General features: G+C 39.7%; 1 long non-coding RNA gene and 2 pseudogenes across 2 annotated transcripts; 2 read left to right on the top strand and 1 right to left on the bottom strand.

The window, feature by feature from the left end:
• Positions 1-1,519: 1,519 nt before the first annotated feature.
• Positions 1,520-10,627, bottom strand: LOC149125304 (uncharacterized). 2 transcript variants are annotated; one of them, XR_016211367.1, is made up of 4 exons: positions 9,849-10,627; positions 5,546-5,650; positions 3,299-3,349; positions 1,520-2,406 (listed from the first exon to the last, which is right to left on the bottom strand). It is a non-coding gene; the product is annotated as an uncharacterized LOC149125304 (long non-coding RNA). The 2 variants fall into 2 exon arrangements; XR_016211368.1 differs by lacking the exon at positions 5,546-5,650.
• A 308-nt stretch (positions 10,628-10,935) lies between these two features.
• Positions 10,936-12,039, top strand: LOC149125303 (uncharacterized; annotated as a pseudogene).
• An 8,202-nt stretch (positions 12,040-20,241) lies between these two features.
• On the top strand, positions 20,242-20,314 carry LOC127488723 (small nucleolar RNA U3; annotated as a pseudogene).
• The last annotated feature ends 591 nt before the right edge of the window (positions 20,315-20,905 follow it).

Raw genomic sequence — 20,905 nt, 5'->3', positions numbered from 1 at the left:
ATTTAAATAGAATTTAAGATGTAATTTAATCACACATTTTAAAATATTTTGTGGCAGTCAATGTTTATAAGGAGATATGGTAATAGGTATCCTTTTACTCTGATTATGGTATATTTCAGCAAGGCAACTTTGCAAAATCTAGCAAGTATGTGTACCCTTGGACTCTGCAATTCCACTTCTATCTTTTAAGAAATAAGAAATACATCAGGATATGTGTGCATGTGTATTTCCCAAAATTTCTGATGAACATGAAACCATAGGTACAGGAAGCTCACAGAACATCAAATGCAAAAATACCAAGGAGTCTACACCTATAAATACCATATTCAAACTACAGAGAATAAAACAAATGCATGATGAAAGAAAACACATTACCCACAGAGGAATAAGAATAGCAGCTACACCAGACAATTCTTCAGAAAACATGCAACCAATAAGAGAGTAGAGTAAAACATTTGAAGAATAGGAGCAACCACCACAACAAAAATCCACCAATGTATAATTTGGTTATTCAGTGAAAGTATTCTTTAAACACAAAGAACAAAGACCATCTCAACAAATAAAAAGTAAGGGAATCAGCAAGACATAGTGTGAGGAATATAAAAAGAAGTTCTATAGAGAGAACAAACTCAACGACATTTTGAAAAAGCAGGAGCTGGCATTGTGGTGTGGTGGGCTAAGTTGCCTCTGGCATCACTGGTATACTATATGGGCCCTGGTTCCAGTCCTGGCTGATCCACTTCCCATCCAGCACCCCGCTAATGCACCTGGTAAAGAATCAGAAGACAGCTCACATGCTTGGGTCCCTGCCACCCATATGGCAGAACTGGGTGAAAACTGGATGATGTTCCTGGCTCCTGGCTTCTGTCTTCAGCTTGGCCCAGTCCCAGTCATTTGGGGAATGAACCAACGGATTCTCTCTCTCTCTCTCTCTCTGTCTGTCTAACTCTGCCTTTCAAATAAATAAAGCTTTAAAATGAAAAAGGCAAAACTGGAGATACAATGAAAAGATCAGCAATTTCCAGCCCTATTCAGGTGTGGGAAAGAATAGGTGGAGTACAGAGGATACCATAAAGGCAGATACTTGTAGGGATGAGGTTGTCAAAAGATACAGAACTTTGCAACATCACGAGTGTACCCTAATGTAAACTATGGACTTTATTCAGTAGTAGTGTACTAACATTGGTTTATCAATTGAAACAAGTTACCACACAACTATTAATAATACACATAGTGGGAACAACAAGAGCAAGAGAGAACATATGGCAACGCTTAACATATGCTCCTCAATTCTTCTTCAAATCTAAAATTCCTCTTAAAAATAAAAACTATTACCTAACTAAATTTAGAAATGTTGAAAACAAATATGTATCAAAAGAAAATTATATTCTTAAGACATGGTTGGGGTAGGAGTGGAATATTAATTATCTGAGTAATATTTTTTATTTTTAACTGAAATCAAAATATGCACATCTTTATGATACTCTGTGACATTTAGGTACATTTATACATTGTGTGATGTCCAATTAGTGTAGGCATATATATTTTCTGAAATAGTGATCATTCTCTGTGGTGAAAACATTTAAAATCTTCCCTTCCAGTTTATTTTCAGAAAAATATATAGTACATTTTCATTCTGGACAATTTTTAAATGCACCATTTCAGCTTTAGAAATCAAGAAATCATTAAAAATGTTTTTTAAAACTCTTGCTATTTATGTTTCTTACTACATTTAACTTCATCACCTGGGTGAAGTCAGGATATGTTGGAGACATGTCCTGTGGCCCACTATGTTCCCACACAAATGATGCAATAGAAAAACAGCACACAGGCAAAGGAAATGATTAGACTTTGTTATTACAAAGAAAATTTTTGGTAAACCACTTAATACATTGGAAATTAGACCTTGTACCCCAGGATCTCACATCTGTCTTTCTGCCATCTAATTTTTCTGTCAGAATGTTAGAGCCACCATAGAATACCTTAAAGACTTTTTCCACACAGCATTCATATTTGAATCCTGCATTTTTAGTCTCTTGCTGTGGTGATGTCATTCAGATGGCAAATGCATAGAAAATGACTGGACTGAAGTGCCTGCATCCAATAAAACCTTGAAATGGGTTACTTGGCTTTTACTGCTCCATTTCCTCACCTTTCCCTTTTCCCTCATGGTATGTGTGTGTGACCATTACATTCAGAGAAATGGGGAGATGGTAAAGTGTTTGAATTAGAGTGAATGGTAGGACAACATATTCACATTTCAATAAATAATATTTGTGGAAAAACAGCAGAATGTAGCAAACATGGACATGGGTTGACCTACTAAGAGGCCGATATGGTCTTGTAGGTTTGAGATGATTCTTTCTTCCAAAGGACATCAGCTTTTAGCAGTTGATAATCCCTTCTCTAAAAGGAAGGAGGAGAATTTCAAATACTTTTAACAATTGTATAAGGAATGCATTTTGAATAGTCCCAAAGCCCCTTAAATTATCTTTAAATATTAATATACTTTTTAAAATTAAGGTAAAAATAATGCAACCAATCTCATTATTTTTAATTTGATTACTCACTCAATGACTTTTGGGCCACAGAATCCACATCTCATACTCTGATTGCTGGGGTAAATTTAGACCCAATTTTTCATCTGATGGATCCATTTTAGGCTCTGTAGAGTTATGTGATTTTCCAAATTTCAAATAATCTTTAAATTTCATTGGCAAAAATGATTAATTTGATTTGATCAGTATGGCTTGTATATATACAATGAAATGTTAATCCATAGTCCATAAATATGTACAATTTGGTTAAAAATAAATATTTTCCATGTTAAAAAAATCTTAGGTGATATAATCAACATTTAAAGGAAAACATAGATGAAGTAAAACATACATAGTATGTTTTCATACCTACATACAGGTATGTATGAAACAGCATACTAACACTGCATAACCTCTGTTTGTGTATACCTATTCCATAGTGACTTATAATCACATAATATCTGCTTTTACAAAAAATTCTATAAAATTCCAGAAATAGAATTCAAAGTAATGATCCTAAGAAAATTCAACATGACAGTAGGAAATACAGATAGTTAAAAGAAATGGGGGGGATGGGTGACATGAAGATAGAAATCATTAAAAAGTCTGAATAGAAATTTTGAAGCTGAAAACTTCAATTAATGAAATAAAAATATAATGATTTTGACAGCAGAATACATAAACAAAGAAAAGAAGGACAAAGCCTTTTCAAATAACCCAGTCACATATAAATAAAATGAAAAAATAATAAGAAAACTTACTTGAAATATGGGGTACCATTAAATCACAAAATATGTGCATTATAGGAATTTCTGAGGGAAAAGAGAAGGAAAAAGGCATTGAGAAACTGCTACATAAAAAAGTTGAAATTTCCCTATGTATGAAAGGCATGTTGATATCCAGATACAGGGAACACAAAGGACACCATGCAGACTCAACCAAAAATTACTTTCTCCAAGGCATTTTGTAGTCTAATTGTCAAAAGTTAAGGACAAGGAGAGATTCTTAAGTGCAAAAAATATAAAAGCATTGAGTTACATATAAAGGAATACTAATTAGGCTAACACAGACTACATTTAAGTAGTGTTGCTTGTAATGTCTCTTTTTCAACTCTAATTTAATTTTTTCTCTTTAATTTTTTGTTGATCTGATATATTGTTTCATCTACTCCAAAACCAGCTTTTCTTCTTGATCCTTCCAATTTTATTTATTTTCTGACCTTATTATTTTTCATATCCTGCTAATTTTAAATTAGATTTATTCTTGTTTTACTGTCTTCAAGACTCATTGTTGGATAATTTATTTGAGACATTTCTCTTTTTAATATAAGCTCTTAATGCTCTAAACATCCCTCTTAATTTCTGCTTTTGCAGTGTCACACAGGTTTTGATATGTTTTGTGTTTTCATTTTCATTTATTTCAGGAAAGTTTTAGATTTCCTGTTTAATTTCTATTATGATCTATGGATCACTTAGTAGCATGCAACTAATTTCATTATATTTCTAAATGTTCTATTGTTCTTTTTTGTTGACTTCTAATTTCATTTCTTTGTGATATGAGAAGATACAAGATATGATTTCAATTTTTTTTAGTTTACTGACACTTGAGTTGTGGCTTAATATATTGGTCTGTCATAGAAAACGTTCCATGTGCTAATGAGAGAAATGTTATTCTGTACCTGTTGGGTGAAATGTCCTGCAAATTTCTGTCAGGTCCATTTGCTCAATAATATGGTTCCAGTCTGATGTATCTTTGTTCATCTTCTGTCTGGAACACCTATTCTTTACTAGCAGAGGGGTGCTGAAGTCAACCACTGTTTTTGTATTGGTGTCAATCTCTCTCCTTAAGTCTAACAGTATTTGCTGTATGTGTCTGAGCGTTCTTGTGTTGGTATTGTTTATGTTTATTACTGTTACATCTTCTTGGAGAATTGAGCTTTTATCAATATAACTTCCTTTTGTATCTTTTTACTTTCGGATTTAAAGTCTGTTTTATGTGATATGAGTATAGCTATTCCTACTGAATTTTGGTTTCCATTTGCCTGTATTTTTTCCCAGCCGTTCACTTCAAATCTATCTATATCTTTATTAGTGAAGTGAGTTTATTGTAAGCAGTAAATATTCAGGTCTGATTTTTTTTTAATCCATTTGGCCAACCTAAATTTTTTGGTGGGAGAATTTAATCCATTTACATTCAAGGTTAGTATTGATAGATAAGGACTAACATTTGTCATTTTGTTGACTGGTCACTGATTTATTCTGGTCTGTTAGTGAATTTGGTAGTGTCATATGTTTCCTTGTCCACTTCTCATGCAGGACTCATTTCAGAATTTCCTGTAAGGCTGGTCTGGAGATGGTGAAATACAATTTCTTGTAAAGTGGTCTGGAAGAAAATACCTAGTTTCTCCTTCTCTTCCAAAGGATAACTTCTCTGGAGATAATATTCCTGGTTGGAAATATTTTTTTGATTTATTTATTTATTTGAAAGTCAGAGTTAGATAAAAAGAAGGATAGACAGAGAGAGCTCCCATTCACTGCTTCACTCCCCAGAAGGCTGCAATGGCCAGGGATGAGCCAAGCTGAAGCCAGGAGCCAAAAGCCTCCTCCAAATCTCCAAGGTTAGCAGCAGGGGCCCAAATACTTGGGTCATTTTCTGCTGCTTTTCCCCAGGCTATTAGCAAAGCGCTGAATCAGAAGTGGAGCTTCTGGGAAACAAACCAGCAACCACATGGGATGCTGGTATTGAAGGCAGTGGCTTTACCTGCTACTCCACAACACCAGCCCCAGAGAATTTTTTTCTTTTAAGAAAATTTATATATCATCCCACTCTCTTGTGATTGTTGTATTTCTGCAGAGACATTTGCTGTTAGTCTAATTGGTTTTCCTTTATATTCAATTTGATATTTTTTTTCTGTCTTGAAGGTTCTCTTCTTGTCCTTAATTTTGACAGTTTGAACATCTTGGAGAAGATTTTTTTCAGTTGAATCTGCTTGAGGTCCTTTGAGCTACCTGTATCATGATGTCCATGTCTTTTCAAGACCTATGTGATTTTCAAATACTGTTTCATTTAGCAAATCCTCAATCTTTTTTCCTTCTCTTCTCCTTCAGGAATCCCTATAATAGAAATAAATGATCATGTAATGGTATCCCATATTTCATGTAGGATTTTTTCATTCCTTTCTCTTTATTTGTGTATGGTTGAGTCACTTCAAAAGACTTGTCCTCCAGACAAGAAATTCATTCCTTCCATTGGTCTATTGTCCCATGAAGCACTCAATCATATTTTTTGTTTCAATGATTTAAGTTATAACCTCCAAAATTTCTAATTTGTTCTTCTTAATCATTTATATATCCCTTAGTGCAAAAATTCTTGACAAAATTCTGGCAAACTGAATCTAACAGCATAGCAAAATTTATACACCACTACCAATTGGGATTTATTTCTGCAATGAAACGTTGTTTCAACATATACAAATCAATCATGTGATACACCAGATCAACAGATTGAAAGATAAAATCTACTTGATATTCTCAACAGATGCAGAAAAATATTTAACAAAGTTTAAAATCCATTCATAATAAAACCTCTCAATAAACTAAGCATAGACGTATCTTAAGCCAGTACAATAGAGGCCATCTATGACAAATAAACAACAAACCTAAAAATCAACAGGGAAAATAGGAAATTTTTTTTCTAAATGATTTGGTAAAATTAAAGGGCACCTATTCTCCTTGCTTCCATGCAATATATTACTGGAAGACCTCCAGAGCAGTTAGACCATAAAAAGAATTAAAGCCATCCAAATCATGAAGCAAGAAATAAAATAGTCCCAGTTTGCAGATATAAAGTCTTACATATAGAAACCTAAAGACCCAAAAACTATTAGAACTTATAAGCAAATTAAGTAAAGTTGAAGAACACAAAAATCAACATGTAAATAAAAGTAACCATTTGTACACTAATAACAAACCATCTTTAAAATGAAATTAAAACCACACCATTTCTAATAGCATCAAAATAATGAAATACTCAGGAATAAATTTAACAGAGGAAGTGAAAGATGTCTACATTAAAAACTACAAAATGCCAATCAAAGCACAAATAAACAGAAAGTCATCACATATTTATGGATTTTGATAATTAAAGTGTTCATAAATACCAAAAGCAAACTATAGATTCATGCAATCTCTCTCAAAATTCCAATGGCATTTTCCATAGAAATTGAAAAAGTATATCTTAAAATTCATATAGAACTACAAAAGACCCCAGCAGAGTCAAACTAAGGTTGGGAAGAACATAGTAAGAAGTATCACATTTCTTGACAAAGTTATATTGCAAAGCTATAGTGTATAGTTTATTTATTTGAAGGGACAGAAATACAGGGATATATAGGTAGATCTATTTATTGCTTCACTCCCTAAATTTCTACAATAGCCAGATCTGGGACAAGATGAACCAGGAGCCAGGAACTCCCTCCCAACATCCCACATGGGGAGCAGGGGTCCACGTACTTGGCCATCTTTTGCTGTCATCCCAGATACATTAGCAAGATGCTGACTTGGAAGAGGAGAGCAGGACATGAACCAGCAGTCCAACATGGGATGCCAACAGTAGCCCTTTTCTATTTCTGTTGCCTTCTCTTCAATATAATACGTCATTGCTCACACCAAGACTTTTCCAATAGCCTACTTCTAGGTTATCATTATTCCACATTACCCTTAGTTATTCTCCTCCAAACATTGTTGTTAATTATCACCTCCCAGCTTAAAATCATGCATACTGATCCTCATTAGTACAACCATTGGCTCACCCATCAAGAGCCACTATGAAATTCTAACTTCCCCATCCATTCAGTGCCTATCTAAGGCAGAGAACTTCCCAACCCACCTGCTCTCCAGGCTACTGGATCTTTAATAATTAGTTCCTTATTCTGGCCCAAGGTCCTATCATAGTCCTGGTGTCTACACTGAACCTGTGCTCCCAATGATGATGCCTTGGCAGTGTGGCACACGTGTCTTAGAAAACAATGTGACTAAGTGAGAGGAGGCAGAGTGTAGCTGGGTTATGGCCAATCACACAGTAATGCTGCACACTCTCAATGCTCCTTGGCTGCCCAGAGCAGCTCATAGCAGAGAGAACTATGCTCACAGAAAGGACTGTGCAGATCATGTGTAGTGCATAAGGTGGTACAGATGAGTGTTGAACACAATGAGGGCTAGCACTTGGGCATTCCTCAGCTTGGAGGAGAAGGTGTGGTTACAACAAAAGGTGACCAAGGACTGGTCACATCAACAAAAGTGACCACTCCTCTCTATCCAGTTAACCAGAAGAGAGCTACCACACCCAACCTGGGTGTTACCCTGGATACTCACCCCATCCTGGAGCACTGACCAGAGCTCCTTGGCCACACTCACCACACACCTCTTGGTATTCACTTGATGTGTAGAAAAACCACTAAGCCACAGAGGCTTAGCTCAAAGATAAAAGCCATCAGAGGGGACAAAATTTCTACAAATGCCTAAAACTAAATGCAGAACTTCAAGAAACAAGAAAAAGGGAGACACTATGACCCCCCCCAAAGGTACACAACATTCCAATATTATAATGAGAAAATGAATATTGAGGCAATACCAGAAATGGAATTCAAAAAATTAATCATAGTTTTACTCAAAAAGAATTGGACGCAAATCCATGAACTAAAGAAAACCATATATGTTATGAATGAAAATTTTTCCAGGAAATTGAGATTTTTAAAAAGAAATGAAAATGATATACTACAATGATTAATTCAACTGATCAAATAAAAATGCAGTGGAAACCTATAACAACAGAATTGATGAGATAGAAGAAAGAATATCTGAGTTAGAAGACAAATCTTGGAAGAATGTCCAGCATATGGGTCATAGGAGTTTCTAAAGGTGTGGAAAAGAGAAAGGACTAGAAGACCTACTCAACAAAATAATTACAGAAAAATTCAATTACTTGGAGAAAGAAACAAATGTCCAAGTACAGGAAGCACATAGAACTCCTAACAGATAATGAGAAGAGATTTCACCTCACCATGACACATTGTACTTAGACTTTTCACAGTTAAGCATAAAGAAAAGATTCTAAAGTGTGCATGATAAAAATGTCAGATTACTATCAGAGGATCTCCAATTAGACTCACAACTGACTTCTCATCAGAAACCGCACAGGCTAGAAGATGATGTCAAAATATAGTCCAAATAGTAAGAGAAAGAAACTGTCAACCTAGAATACTGTACCCTGCAAAGCTCTCATCTATGAATGAAGGTGAAATAAAGACCTTCTATAACAAACAGAAATTGAAATAATTTATCACCATGCATTCAACCTTACAAAAGATTCATAAGGATGTGCTACACACAGAAACACATCAAGAAAGTCATCATCAAGAAAGACTACAAACACAGTGAAAACCAGTAAAATTACAAAATAAATCCAAAGTAAACAATAGGAATATTCACAGAAAAATGATAGGATCAAGTAGTTACTTATCAATAGTTACCTGAATGTAAATGGTCTCAACTCTCCAGTTAAGAAATACAGACTGCCCGAATGGATTAAAAAACCAGACCATCTATTTGCTTATTACAAGAAACACCTAACCAACAAAGATACATGTACACTGAAAATGAAAGGGTGGAAAAAGATATTCCATAATAATGGGAAAAAAGGGCTGTGTAGCCATCCTAATATCAGACAAAATAGGCTTTAACACAAAACTGCTAAAAGAGACAAAGAAAGACACTATGTAATGATTAAAGGATCAATACACAGGAAGATGTGACTATAATAAATGTATATGCACTCCATTAGAGAGAGTAGCTATTTAAAAGAACTGTTAACAGATCTAAAGGGAGACATAGACTTTGATGCATAGTAATGGGGGACTTCAACATCCCACTTTCATCAATGGATAGATCTAACAGATAGAAAATCATCAAGGAAACAACAGAGCTAACTGACACTATAGACCAAATGGACCTAACTGATATCAATAGAACTTTTGACCCCACCGTTGCAGAATACACATTCTTCTCAGTGGTGCATGGACTCTCTCTAGGATAGACCATACACTAGGCCATAAAGCAAGTCTCAGCAAATTCAAAAAAATCAAAACCATACCACCCACCTTCTCGGATCAAAATGGATTAAAGCTCAAAACCGACAACTCAAGAATCTCAAGAATGTATGCAAACACCTAGAGACTGAACAACATGCTTCTAAATAAACAGTGTGTTGTAAGAGAAATCAAAAAATTCTGGAAATGAATGAAGATGACCTTACCTCATATCAAAACTTATGGATTTGCATTTAAGTGTTACAGTGTCGTAAACTTCATACAACATGGCCTGACCAAGCAAATCTTTTGTTCAAGCTAAGCTCCTCTCAGCAGTAGCACATTTGTTATGAAATCTCGGGGAACAGGAGTTTGGAGGAAAGAAATCGCAGGTGTCACGAAGCCTGGAGTGACTGAGGCAAGGAGTCAGAAGCGTCACACACGAGAAAAAGGTGTGATAAGTTAGTTTAATTGCTGGTCTACCACAGCATGTTGCTTCCTTCTGACTGTCAAGACACCGGTTCACCTGAAACTTGTCAGCGCGTCCCGCGTGCCTGGCTGAGCGCCCCGCAGCCCGGCCTGCCTCGCACCCGCGTCGGTGCTGTCCTTGCTCGCTGACAGGTCCCTGCTCCTGAAGCGTCACCTCCCAGCCCCAGTCCATCTCCGCAGCCCACTCCGACTGCAGCCTGTTCGCCATCTCGTCCTCCCATTGTAGCAGCAGCAGCGGCCGCGCGGACCGCGAGGGAAAGGGCAGACCCAGCGGGAGCGACTGGTCGGCCGGGCTTCCGAAGCAGCAAGGGGCAGGGAGGCGCGACGCGAGCCCGCACCACAGGTAAACGGGGCGGCGAGGCGCAGGGCAGCGCCCAGGCACCCAGCGACTTCCAGGCACGCAGCCCCGCCTCCAGGGCGCTCTCCCTCGCGCGCTCCCGCGCCGCTCGCTCGCAGCCCCAGCAGCAGCCGCCGCAGCATCACTTCACACAAAGGACCCTAACCCGCCGAGCAGCTCCGCCACCTCCGCGTCGTCCTCCAGCGACAGCAGCCCCGACAGCGCGGCTCGGGCGCGGCGGCGCGGAACCTATCGCTCCCTGCAGCCGAGGCGGCGGCTGCGGCTTTTTTTCTTAATTTTGCTTTTTTTTTTTTTCCCTCCCCTTACACCTCTTCACCTTTCTTCAACTTTCCTACCCCCACCCCCACCCCCAATAAATAAAAGGAGAAGGGTGGGGAGGAGGGAGGAGGAGAAGGAAAAGGGAGGCAACGCCATAGAGCGAGGCAGAGTCCGACCACACAGCCGGCAGCCCTCATGCACCTCACACCATGAGATGGCGACACGCCCCGCGCCGCTCCGGGAGTCCGGGCCCCGCCGCCCACTCGCCGGCGCCGCCGCCGCCGCTGGTGCTGCTGCTGGGGAGGGCGGCCCTGGCGCCGGGGGCGGCGGCCGGTGACCACTCGGCTCCCGCGGGGGCTCGGTGTGCTACTCGTCCCCGCCCAGCGCGGGCTCGGTGCTGGAGCCAGCTCGGCGCGCCGAGCGCCAGCCGCCAGCCGCCGGTCCAGGGGCGCTGGGGCTGCCCGCCGAGGACCCGCTGTCCGCCGCCCACGGGACCCTGCCCTCCCGGCCCACGACCCCGGCGCCCAGCCCCGGCGAGCCTGCGGAGGAGCAGGCGCCCTGTCTGGTGAAGGTGCACCAGGTGTGGGCGGTGACAGCCGGGCTTGAAGAAGGACTCTGCTCACGGTGCGCCTGCGGACCTGGGGCCACCCGGCTTCCCCGTCCTGCGGGAGGCTCAAGGAGGACAGCAGCTACATCTTCTTCATGGAGCCGGAGACCGACAGCAGCAGCAGCAGCAGCAGCAGCCACTTGCCGGCCACCTTCCGAGCCTCTTCCGGAACCTCAAGAAAGGGGTCGGCCGAGTGCTGTGCAAGCGGTGCGGTAAGTTGCTGGCGCCCGGGCGCGTGCTCCGCGGGCGAGGGGCGCGCGGGGCTTCCACAGCGGCGGGACGGAGGCGGCCCCGTTGCAAGGGAGGCTTCGCGGCTCCCACGCTTCCTGGCCCCGTCTTGGGCTCTGCTGCAGGTGAAAAGCCCAAGTTCGCGCCTCGGTTGGGGCGGCCTGAAGCTTTTTATAATTTAGCTTTTTGGGGGTTGCTTCACTGCGTGGTCCCGAAACGTGTCGGTGGCTTTCTCCGCGTGTGGCTGCTTGAAGTTGGCTGTGGCGAGGAGGCGCTGGTGCTGGGCCGCCCCGTAGGGGCTTTTTCCTGGGAAGGAGGACGGGTCCGACAGGACTGGTCCTGGGCGCCCCGAGTGTGGAGATGGTCGCGGCTTGGTCTGTGTGGAGAGCTGGCAGGCGGGGGACGGTCACCCACAGAGCTGGCGGGAGTTTGTGGGGGACTCCATGTCCCGCAGATGGGTGCAGTGTGCACCTTGTGAGTCTCTCTGGGTGTGAGAACGCTAAAGTTTCGTTGAACAGAATTATGGAGTGGCGCGTGGAAGGCCCTGGAGAAGGCCTTGGGAAGATAAGCGTCGCCGGCAGTTTCCCACACCTTTTCCCGTTACGCCATTGAAGTGTGCTTGCCCCAGGGGTGCCTGGTAGGATCAGGTTGGCGAAATCAGCTGAAAAATTTCACTACCCTTCTAAGGTAGCATTTCGCTTATGCCATTCGTAAAATAATGTCTGTGATCTAAAACATCTGAATAACTTACTGATAACCTGCTATGTGTTAGTGATTATATGGTATTCTTCGCAAACCACAAATGCACATGATTACACATCACCAATTCTAATACACCTAATAGCGTTCTCCCTCTGTCTTTATGCCTATACTAGATGGTTGAGTTAATTGAATTTTCACAAAACTCAGCACCAGGCCATGCTCTGTCTGCCTATAATACAGAGTGTGTCAGATCTTCTCAATTTGTATCCTGTGATGGCCAACTATTTAAGTTTCGGTCGACATTTGTGGGGCTTTTGTCCTGCTGTTAATTAATACCTAATGATTTGGCTTTCATGACAGGAAAGAGCATTGTTCCCTCACGGTTCCCTTATTTTAGCAATGGACTTGGTGTGCCAGAGACCTGTTAAGACTGCACCACTCTGTGGCAGAAGCTGTTCAGAGAGCGGTGCTGAAGCAGCTGAGTGACGCTGGGACTCCCTGAGACTGGCTGACAGGTGTCACTGGGGAACATGGCAAGCACTCTGCTGGGAGCTCTCTTACTCGCGAACACAGAAGCTCAGCAGTATTGTACTGCAGCATATGCTATTCTGTTACAGAATCCAAAACAAAACATTTAAGCTGCATCCTGTCCAGTTTTCACATGTTTGATATGTAATTGGGGAAGGATGTTTGCCTTTACCCCCAACTGAATGGGTTTTGGTGGGAAGCTAACATCAAGAGGATTAGGTTTGCAGGGATGCCTGGAATTGGGGTGCATTGCTAGGGTAGCAATGGGGTGGTTATGCCTTTTAACTAGAAATACGTGTCAGACTTCAAGGGTAAAGTTCCTAACAGCATCAAGAGGATGTTTGGACGTGTAAAATGCATGGTCTGGAATAAGAATAATGTATTTTTATGTTTCTTTGGGGGTGAGGGGGAAGCTTTACTGTAGGTTTGGCCCTTTTTTTTTCCAGTCAAAACAAGTGCATAGTTGTAACTTGTGGCATGTCAAAGAGGGTTCGTTTATAATGAATTGGAAATATCCCTACAAGTCATTGGGTAGATGTAGAAATCAGAGTTCCTGCTCTGGGTTTGTGTGACTAAGTGTGTGCTTGGTGATTTTAGTGTTACGTAACAAAGTAGGATATTGCATGGAATCAATAGATAGAGCTAAGGAGTGAGAGAAGTCGTCCTGAAAGTTTCTCTTGAATTTCCATCAACAGAGTCTTTACCATGGTATCCGAGGATGAAAGTAAATGGTACAAGCTATTTTACATAAAGTAAAGTTAGAAAATCTGTAGTTGGAATACTGGATGTAAAAGTGTGAGTGTGTGTATTGGGACACTTGACAATTCTGCCAATTGTATGGTCTTGGTTAATAATGCCAAAGGAGCACAGACAACTGGTGTCGGGGGGGGGGGATGCAGAGAATAGGGGTGAATCACCCTGGTTGAGCTGCTTCTGTGTGTGTGTTCCTCTGGTCAGAAGGTTTCAGGAAGAATGATGGAGCAGGAAGCTGCCCTGGAGCCCGATGGCTGTGCACAAGCTTGAGCCATGGTGTTTGGCAGGAGAAGGAATACAGCAGAGTCATTTGTGAGATCCTACCCAGGGGAACAGTTTCCAGCTCTCTAGCTCTCAGCTGCAGAGCTTCCTACAAGTTGCCTCCTAGTGTAGAAACTGCACATGCAGCAGATTAGCCTTAGGCTTGAGCTAATAGAAATCTTCCTGCATTTTGTGTTCTTTGCCCCCTCCATCTAATATAAACTCCTGGGTAGTGTCTATATAAAAAGAAGCTCTTTGAAAAATGGAACTTTTGAAACAGAAACTCAGTGTGTTTTTACATGACAACATGGAATTTCATAGCTTGTTTGCTTCCTAGTTGAAATTAAATAAGTTATACTTCCATCACAGCTATTTAAATTCTTTCCAGTCTTTGGTTTTTCTCTTACCGAATAACCTAAGAAGTGTTCCTGTGTTTTAGGTTCATCAGAATGAAAAATGACTTGCTGTTCAATTAAATTTTTATTCAAGTAAGTTACTGTTTGATGTGCTACACTTTGAGTTTCTTAACATTGTGGTTACACCAGGCAGAAACTAATTTTGAAAATGGAGTAAAAATAGTGATGCTGAGTAATATCTGCAAATGGGCCATGACAGATTTGTGTGTCAATTATGTCATAATCCAATGTAAATATTTGTCATATGATAGTGGAATGAAGGCATGTGCATATATTAATAATGTGGACATGTTTATCAGATATTTAAGATAAATGACAGTCACTTTTTCGAATATCTTCAATCACTATTTAATGATGTGCATTTACCTTACAGTGAAAAAATGCTGCAGAGATTTTTCCAGTCAGCACTGAAGAAAATTATTCTTAACAAAATCTATATTAAGGAAGTAGCAATAGTAAGAGATACAGCTTGACTGCTTGTACTTCATACATACACATGTAAATATAATTTCCCAAGTGTTTGTGACTGCTCTCTTTAAGCCAAAAAATGTTGCTGTGAAAAATCTACACTGGGTTTAAAACACTTCCTTCTGTTGAGAAGAGACTAATGTATGAATGTATTTATATTAATGCTAAAAAATGAAACTGAGATAGATTATTTGGGAAAACAATTCCTTAGAATAAACACATTTAAAAATGGATTTAAATATCTCAGGACATTTTACCAGCACGAGGGGATAGTTCTCATTGGCTGTGGGGGATCTATAAATCCTCGGAATTTAGGGAAAGTTTTACCATATGTCTTAATGTGTTAGGCAACACTGGGAAGCGTAAACAACCATAAGTATCAAAACAAGGAGCTGTCTTTCCCTGGCCTGTATATTTTTAGCAAATGAAAGTGAAAGACATGATTGGGAGGGTTATTGCCCTTGTCAAATATAATCTCTTCATTGTTCATGAAATCTGCTTGGCTTCAATACCCGTTTTCTTCCTGTTTTTTTTTTTTAATTATAAACACATCATTTTTAAAACCTATTTTTACATCTGAGTTAAAATTTATGAATTGGCCAGCTGTTCAAAGACCTTCAAGCACTTGTCTTCCTTTAGTACTTAACAATACCTGGATTTTTACTGTTTATTTTCAAATAATTTGAGATTAAAAACAATCTCTAAATGACTCTTTCTGAATGGATATTTTGACTAGCTTTATGTAAGTAAATGATAGTGAAATTCAGTAAACAATAGCTTTTTAACTGACTCAAGCAATTTATTACAAAGAAAAGTAAAATGACAAAAGTTTTTGTGAGGAATTGAAAACATTGTTAGAATTTTTATTTTTAAATAGCAAAAGTGGACATTACAGACAGTTTTCAATGCATATATGAGTTCTCTAAATTTTGTTACTGTGTGTTCTTAGATGATCAGAAAATTTAAGTTAGTGATGTTATGTAAGAATGGATGGATGACCTGTATTCCCCGAAATATCTATTTCTTTATAATATTTGAACAACTGCTAAGTGGCATGCTCTGTTTGAATCTAAAGTTGAATAATTTGAGAATTTTACAGAAGGATTGTGCTATCTGCAAGGTTGTGTTTTCAAATTTCCCAAGTATAGTGCTACAGCGTACTCAAAGCAAACCTGTTTCTGAAGACTTGCCTCCTGAATTTCCTGCCCAAATAAACTGCATGGGTTAGAGTAGACAAAAGCCACTTTGTTGAAGTTGAAATCCAAATGTGGGTTGGTATGGATCCAATTATTAAGAAACAATTCCCCCCAATGTAGCCATCTTGGAGAGAGATGTTTAACAGGTAATTTTTATTAGTTTTTGATCTTGTTCAAGAAAACCAGGATTTTTGTCCCAGTGGAACATAGTTTCCTAGGAAACTATTTTTTAACCAAAAAGCTTTTATTTAAATTATACAAACTTCATGCATTTCATAAATAGAACTTTAGGAATATAGTGATTCTTCCAACCCTACCCACCATCTCATCTGGACTCCCACCCTTCTTCCTCCTCACTCTCCTATTCCCATTCCTGTTTTAAAAAATATATTTTTAAAATTTTGTTGTTGTTGTTTATTTGAAAGTCAGAGTTACACAGAGAGAGGAGAGGCAGAGAGAGAGAGAGGTCATCCATCTGATGGTTCACTCCCCAATTGGCCACAACGGCCAGAGCTGGGTCTCCGGGTCTCCCATGTGGGTGCAGGGACCCAAGGACTTGGGTCATCTTCTACTGCTTTCCCAGGCCATAGCAGAAAGCTGGATCAGAGATGGAGTAGCCAGGACTCAAACCAGCACCCATATGTGATGCTAGTGCTTCAGGCCAGGGTATTAACCTGCTTTGCCACAGCGCCAGCCCCATTCCATTCCTTTTTTTTTTTTTTTACTAAGATCTATGTTCTTTAAATATCATTCAGAAACTAACCTTTAAGAAATAAACAGAGATCTTAGCCCCAACACTGTTTTTACTATGTTTGTTTATTGGATCAACAACAAATATTCTCTTGAGAATAGGAATCATATGTTTTAACATACCAAAGAGAGTATATTCCAGGTACTAACCATTGGAACTGTAACTACCATTTGTTGGTCACCTATGAAGTTTTAAGTCAATGGGTTTATTCATCTGTGTCCTCAGTCCATCACATGTTAAACAAGCAAGACCCCTACCTTTCACCTTATACAAAAATCCACTCAACATGGATTAAAGACCTAAATCTATGACCAGACACTATCAAATTTTTAGAGAACATTGGAGAAACCCTGAAAGATATAGGTACCGGCAAAGACTTCTTGGAAAAGACCCTGGAAGCACAGGCAGTCAAAGCCTAAATTAACATTTGGGATTGCATCAAATTGAGAAGTTTCTGTACTGCAAAAGAAACAGGAAAGTGAAGAGGTAACCAACAGAATGGGAAAAAAAATATTTGCAAACTATGCAACAGATAAAGGGTTAATAACCAGAATCTACAAAGAGATCAAGAAACTCCACAACAACAAAACAATCAATCAAGAGATGGGCCAAGGACCTAAATAGACATTTTTCAAAAGAGGAAATCCAAATGGCCAACAGGCACATGAAAAAATATTCAGGATCACTAGCAATCAGGGAAACGCAAATCAAAACCACAATGAGGTTTCACCTCACCTCAGTTATAATGGCTCACATAGAGAAATCTACCAACAACAGATGCTGGCGAGGATGTGGGGGAAAAGGGACACTAACCTACTGTTGGTGAGAATGCAAACTGGTAAAGCCAGTATGGAAGTCAGTCTGGACATTCCTCAGAAACCTGAATATAACCCTATCATACAACCCAGCCATCCCACTCCTTGGAATTTACCCAAAGGAAATTAAATTGGCAAATAAAAGAGCTGTCTGTACTGCAATGTTTATTGCAGCTCAATTCACAATAGCTAAGACTTGGAATCAACCCAAATGCCCATCCACAGTAAACTGGATAAAGAAATTATGGGACATGTACTCTATATAATAACTATACAGCAGTGAAAAACAATGATATCCAGGCATTTGCAGTAAAATGGAGGAATCTGGAACACATCATGCTGAGCGAAATAAGCCAGTCCCAAAGGGGCAAATATCATCCTGATCACTGACAACTAACTGAGCACCAAAAAGGAAACCTGTTGAAGTAAAGTGGACACTGTGAGAAACAGTGACTTGATCAGCCCTTGTCCTGACTGTTGATGTACAACTTAATACTTTATCCCTTTTAGTATTTTTTGTGTTCTACATAATACTATTGGTTGAACTCTGTAATTAACACACAATTGTTCTTAGATGTTTAAATTGAACTGAAAAGTGATCCCTGTTAACTATAAGAGTGGGAATAAGAGACAGAGGAGATGTACAATTTGGGACATGCTCAAGCTGACTTGCCCCAAATGGTAGAGTTAGAAATGTGCCATGGGATTCCAATTCAATCCCATCAGGGTGGCATGTACCAATGCCATCTCACTAGTCCAAGAGATCAATTTCAGTTCACAATTGATCACACTGATAGGTCTAAGAGTCAAAGGGATCATATAAACAAGACTAGTGTCTGTAAATACTAACTGATAGAATTAAAAAGGCAGCGAATGATCCAACATGGGAAGTGGGATACACAGCAGACTCATAGAATGGCAGATGTCCTAAACAGCACTCTGGCCTCAGAATCAGCCCTTAAGGCATTCAGATCTGGCTGAAGAGCCCATGAGAGTATTTTAGGCATGGAAAGCCAAGACACTCTGGAAAAAAAAAAAAAAAAACCTAAATGAAAGATCTCTGTGAGTGAGATCCCAGTAGAAAGAATGGGCCATCAAAGAAGGAGGTACCTTTCTCTGAAGGGAGGAGAGAACTTACATTTTGACTATGAGCTTGTCTAAATAAGATCGAAGTCGGCAAACTCAGAAGGCTTCCATGGCCTTGGCAACTCATGACTAGAGCCTAGGGAGATTACTGACACCATAAATAAGAGTGTCAGTTTGCTAAGTCAACAACAGGAGTCACTGTGCACTTACTCCTCATGTAGGATCTCTGTGCTTAATGTGTTGTTCAATGTGAATTAATGCTATAGCTACTACTGAAACAGTATTTTACACTTTATGTTCTGTGTGGGTGCAAACTGATAAAATCTTTACTTAATATACACTAAATCGATCTTCTGTATGTAAAGACAATTGAAAATGAATCTTGATCTGAATGGAATGGGAGAGGGAGTGGGAGATGTAGGATTGCAGGTGGGAGGGAAGTTATGGGGGGCAACAAGCCATTGTAATCCATTAACTGTACTTTGGAAATTTATATTTACTAAATGAAAGTTAAAAAAAGAAAAGAAAAAAGAAAGTGGATGCAAATGAAACCCATTGTACTTAGTGAAATAAGCCACTCACAGAAAGACAAATATCATATGGTCTCTCTGATCTGTAGTAAATAATAGAGTAATTAAAATGTAATCTATAAGGGGACTGGTGTTGTGGTGTAGCAGTAAAGCCAAGGCCTGCAGTACTATCATCCTAAATGGGTGCCAGTTTGAGTCCCAACTGCTCCACTTCTGATCTGTCTCTCTGCTATGGCCTGGGAAAGCGTAGAAGATGGTGCAAGTCCTTGGGCCCCTGGACCTGTGTGGGAGATCTGGAGGAAGCTCTTGGCTCCTGGCTTTGGATAATGCAGTTTTGGCCAATGCGGCCATCTGGAGAGTCAACCATTGGGTGGAAGACCTCTGTCTCTCTCTACCTCTCTACCTCTCACCTTTGCCTCTCTGTAACTCTGCCTTTCAAAAAATAAATTAATGTTTTTAAAAAGTGTAATCTATAGGAGTTAAACTGACATTTTGAGATGCAATGATTCTGAACAGCCCTTACCTTGACTATAGAGGAATAATGTTCTTGTTTGTTTGGTTCTTTTCTCCTTTTTTCTTCATGCTCATCAGTGAAATCTCTTCCTAGTGTGGGGTTAATCTTATGAGTATAAAAATTAACTGAAAATTGATCTCTGTAAAAAATAAGGAGGGGAAAGGAAAGGGAGGAGGAAGAAAGTGTGGGAGGGAGGTGGGGGGGAGAATCACTATGTTCCCAAATCTAAATCTATTAAATGCATGAAGTTCCATTCTTTTTTTTTTTTTTTTTTGACAGGCAGAGTGGACAGTGAGAGAGAGGGAGAAAGGTCTTCCTTTTCTGTTTGTTCACCCCACAATGGCTGCTGCGGCCGGCGCACCATGATGATCCAAAGCCAGGAACCAGGTGCTTCTCCTGGTCTCCCATGTGGGTGCAGGGCCCAAGGACTTGGGCCATCCTCCACTGCACTCCCGGGCCACAGGAGAGAGCTGAACTGGAAGAGGAGCAACCGGGACAGAATCCAGTGCCCTGGCTGGGACTAGAACCCGGTGTGCTGGCACCACAGGTGCAGGATTAGCCTAGTGAGCCACGGCACCAGCCTGAAGTTGTATTATTTAAACAAAATAAAACAAACCAAAAATTTTTAACTTCATAAATTAATCTAAATAAGATACCATCAAGACTATACTTTCAGGGATCATTTCTATAGTTTGCTACTAAATAAGATACCATCAAAATATCATCCGTTTCTTTTTAATAAACAGATTTGTTTTTTAACCATCTTTTTAAAATTTTATTAGCAACAATTATACATATTTATGTGCTACAGAGAAATATTTAAGTTCATGTATACAATTTGTACTGATCAAAACAGGGTCATCAACATTTCCCCTTCTCTAACATTACTTTATGATTAGAGGCATGGAGCTTCCTCCTTCTGTTTGTTCTTACAATATCTAGTAGATAATTGTTAGCTGTAGTCTCTCCACTATGCTGTGCAACACTAGGTTATTATTCCTTTGATCTAAGTCTGATTTGGTAACCACTATCCAGACTCCTTCTGCCCACCCTCCATACCTTCTTCATAGACTCTAGAAATCACCATTCTGTGTTCAGATTGATGTATATTTGGTTGGTTGGCTGGATTTTTTTGTTTTGGCTTCTACATATGAAGGAGAACATGAGGAGTTTGTATTCTGTGTGTAGTTTATTTCACTTAACATGATATGCCACCTGTCTCTTAATCAAACTCAAAAAGTATATCCATCAATGATGGTAATTCTACATACTCTGCATTTATAAGAAAGACATAGATTTCTAGAACTATCTCTGACACCTTCTA

This window comes from Oryctolagus cuniculus, chromosome 7 (genome assembly GCF_051225735.1).
Source record: "Oryctolagus cuniculus isolate XC-2025 breed Fujian yellow rabbit chromosome 7, ASM5122573v1, whole genome shotgun sequence".
Lineage (NCBI taxonomy): Eukaryota > Metazoa > Chordata > Mammalia > Lagomorpha > Leporidae > Oryctolagus > Oryctolagus cuniculus.
Note: the sequence above shows the minus strand (reverse complement) of the source record. Positions and strands in the feature narration are given on the sequence as shown.